Source organism: Octopus bimaculoides, chromosome 2 (assembly GCF_001194135.2).
Source record: "Octopus bimaculoides isolate UCB-OBI-ISO-001 chromosome 2, ASM119413v2, whole genome shotgun sequence".
NCBI lineage: Eukaryota > Metazoa > Mollusca > Cephalopoda > Octopoda > Octopodidae > Octopus > Octopus bimaculoides.
This window is the reverse complement of record NC_068982.1, coordinates 96,995,500-96,999,604: the sequence shown is the minus strand read 5'-3', so window position 1 is coordinate 96,999,604 and position 4,105 is coordinate 96,995,500. Positions and strand designations below refer to the sequence as shown.

The following is a 4,105-nucleotide window of genomic DNA, read 5'->3' as shown; positions in this document are numbered from 1 at the left end:
AGGGCCCAGATTTGGTCCCATTACACGGCATATTGGACAAAATGTCATTTTCTATAACCTCAAGTTGCTCTATACCATGTAAGTGAAATTGTTTACACAAAAAACTGCATAGAACCCTGCCAAGTAGACTGTACCTCTAATTCAAAAGGTACAGCCTTATCGCAAACTGCCTCATGCTGATTCTACTGATGTATTACATTAAGGGTATACATGTGAATGTGTGTGTGTGCATGTGTGGAATGCTCAGCCACTTACAAGTTAATAATCAGGAGCAGGTAATTCTAGTGATTAAACTACTGAATCTTCATTGTCAACCAATGGAGATCCACCGCCATATATCATCATTCAGTGCCCACTTTTCCATGCATGTGTGGGTCAAATGCAATTTACTGAGGCAAATTCTCAATAGCAGCTAGCCTTCCCGCCACTAGGCCTCACCTCTTTCCAATATTTTCCCTTAGCCAGACATGTTTTTCATGGAAGACTAAAAACAAACAACACTGCTTGTATGATGGTGATGCTCATTTACAAGGCAAGGATACACACACACACTGGTGTGTGTGTGTGTGTGTGTGTGTGTGTGTGTGTGTGTGTGTGTGTGTGTGTGTGTGTGTGTGTGTGCAGCAGGCTTCTTTGTTTTCATCTACAAAATCCACCCAGAAGGCTTTGGTAAGCCTGGGGCTCCTATAGAAGACATCTGTCCAAGTTGCTGCTCTGTGGGACTGAACTTGAGACCATATAGTTTGGGTCCTAGCTTGGTAACCATGTGTGTGTGTGTGTGTGCATGCGTGCGTGTGTGTTAGGGCACTGTAATTACAATGTTTAACATTTCAGAGTTTTATGATTCTCATTTCTGATCCTAGTAACATTGTAAGTCATTCTGTTCTCTACTCTTTGGAATTAAGCTAATTTCTTCTGTATTTTTGTATCTACAGAATATTCAGGCGACTTTCTACACCAAAAGAAAATGTTACTTTGCGGGATGTAAGTCACCTTGATAATCTTAAAATTGTCATCAAAGTAGATTTTCATTGTTATTAGTGACATATATTAAATCAACAATCATCAAATCATTATTATTCAAAGCAAACAATTATTGTTTTGAATCTGTGAGTAGATTAATATGAGAGAACCATTAAATTTATTTAGTATCAGCAAAAACCTATTCATCAATTTAGATGATTTATATCCCCAAAGGGCATTATGCATAATAAATATGTGGGATCAGAAGGGATTAATTCAACTTATGCAGTTGAAAGTTGACATTCATATATGAAATATAAAGATATACATTATTGCAATGAAATACAAGTTGATAATCTGCATTTATGATTTATATATAGCTAGATTAAAAGCTGCACCCCATGCAGACTTTTAAGCTAGCTCCTATGGAGGGCTACTTGGACCTGCAGCCCAAAACTGAGGAGAGCTAAATAGCATGACTATAATACATCTATAATGACTATATGCCCCAGTAGTGTTTGATCAGAAGTTAAGGACGGACGAGAATTAATTCTGTAATGTAATCATTCTATTGTTCCAGTCCTAAGTTGAATTCCAAATGTTGGCCAATTTGTCTCAAAGTTCTTATACTTGTTTCAGTCGTTTGACTGCGGCCATGCTGGAGCACCACCTTTAGTCGAGCAAATCGACCCCAGGACTTATTCCTTGTAAGCCTAGTACTTATTCTATCGGTCTCTTTTGCCAAACCGCTAAGTTACGGGGACGTAAACACACCAGCATCGGTTGTCAAGCGATGTTGCGGGGACAAACACAGACACACAAACGCACATACATATATATACATACATATATACGACAGGTCGGCCCGAGGCTATAGCAGAAGACACTTGCCCAAGGTGCCACGCAGTGGGATTGAACCTGGAACCATGTGGTTGGTAAGCGAGCTACTTACCACACAGCCACTCCTGCACCTCAGAAGACACTTGCCCAAGGTGCCACGCAGTGGGATTGAACCCAGAACCATGTGGTTGGTAAGCAAGCTACTTACCACACAGCCACTCCTGCCTATCTCAACATAGAATTAATGAAGTGAATGTCATTTATCTCCCTCATGATCTCTGATGTCATCTGACAAACGCTCACCAAGATGACGTGAATCAGCCAAACTTTACCTGCTAGAAGTAGCAACTCAAATGCTTTTAAATTAGATCCCAATACTGGATGTTCAAGAACCAAATGAAGGGCAGATTTTCAATCCCAGAATCATTCTGATTCCAAAAAGGTATAATGTGTCCATATAGAACAAACATAGATTGAGAAACTGGGGTCCCAAATGGACAGACAGAATTTATAATAGATTAATCTGTATTGCTTATTTTGTGTTGTTTCTTTAAAACATATAGTTATAATAATTTGTTAGCTGAAATCAAAAGACAGTGAAACCTTTTATGTGATACTTGTTTCCCCATAGGTGGATTCACTTACATTATCGTCACAGATATGTTCTGATTTTTTTTAACTACCTGATAAACAATTTAACTATATTATAGTGTTGTAAACATGTAACATTCTCAAATATTATTTTGACTGTTTTGGCTTCCTGTTTACGTAAATACTAAACCTGTTTAGGTAAATACTGTACCTACTACTTTTCATTGTGTATTATACAAACACTATTTTTGTTGCCAAGAATCACTTGATGGTCTTCAAATGTGTATATTAGGTCAATTCATGGCTGTTTGTAATTTGGTATGGGGGAAAAAATGTTGCAGCTTTAAACAATTACTTTTGCACGCCGTAATGTGGTTGTCAAGAGGTCATAGCTTCGAAGAGTTTGTTGATTTGTATGACTCAGTTGTGAAATTTCTTGCCAATGTAAGATCACCCCTGTGTAATGAGTTAAAAACATGTAAAAGGCATCTGTTCTATTAAAAATTTAACAATGTACAGAAACAGTGGCAATGTAAGAAAACTACTCTCATTCAAATTTAAATAAATCCTAGTAGGCTTTTCCTCATCAATGTAGGCTTACTTAAATCTCTATAGGTATGTAGACATTTTAAATATTTTTTAAACTCTGTAATTGGAAGAAGGAAATTTGAAAGCATTTCGTTTTGTGACTTCAAGGTATATATAATGCAACTTGAAATACTAAGAAGATGCTTTACAGTATGTTTTAAGGCCTGAAGAAAATACACCTACTTAACTGGGTTGATTTGGAAATAGAGAATTCAGACACTTAATCTCATAAGATGAACTCATTGATGTATGTATTGGAATAGTGTAAATAATGTTACCAAATACTCCTACTTTGTGCAGCAGTTGAGCCATTTTTACTTACACTACATGTTGAAACTGGTTTTAGCCACACAAATAGAGTTGTTTTAACAAAGCAAAGAAACTTATTGAACTTAGAAGAGTGAGGTGATTTATGACTAAAATTCATTAATTTCCAACCAAATACAAGTGGCCTTGCTTATACACATCAAGAAAATCTGTTCCATTAATTATGCCAGCTAATTAATTAAAAAAATATGTTTATTTATTTGAATGTGTCTAACGTTACCCTTTTATAGTTATAAAGTTTTTTCCCTTGGTATTACTGTTTTTATAATTATGAATATTTTTTCTTTGTACATGTTTGGGGTTAATGAAAGATCAAGAATTCTATGAAGGTCAAAATGTCTGGGAAACCCTGACTTAGAGGGTCAGTTTTATCAAGTTAATCTCATTAAACAAACAAGAAAGACAATTATCCCACTAGATATTATAGCCAAAAGTACAATATATGCAAGGTTATAAGGCTCAGACTGCAATGTTAAAACTTCAAGTATTGTGCCAGCCGTTTGTAGTCCTCCATAGTAAGTTACATTACTTTGCCTGCCTCAAAATCATAAATGGCTGATTAATAATTGGAAATTTGTCCTCCTTCAATAATTCATAAGTATCTGTAAAAAATCAGGTATTGGATAAAGTCAAATGTGCTATCCTTTAAGGATATATGAGCAAACTGCAGCCATATAGCATGCCTAACAAAAGATTACCTTGAATTTTTTTTAGTTGTGCAGTCTGCTTCATGATAAGCCATGTCTCATGTTGGCTCACTGCTTGAAGAAGGTCGCCCATACCCAGGGCAAGCCCA

The 4,105-nt window shown here is 36.2% G+C and overlaps 1 protein-coding gene across 1 annotated transcript in view; it reads left to right on the top strand.

Annotated features, from left to right (window-relative positions):
* The window catches only part of LOC106869112 (bridging integrator 3), a 39,145-nt gene continuing 35,040 nt past the window's right edge, over positions 1-4,105 (top strand). The window contains exons 1-2 of the mRNA XM_014914658.2: positions 1-78; positions 936-984. The gene's annotated coding sequence lies outside the window, so the exon portion shown is untranslated. The remainder of the gene's footprint in view (positions 79-935; positions 985-4,105) is intronic.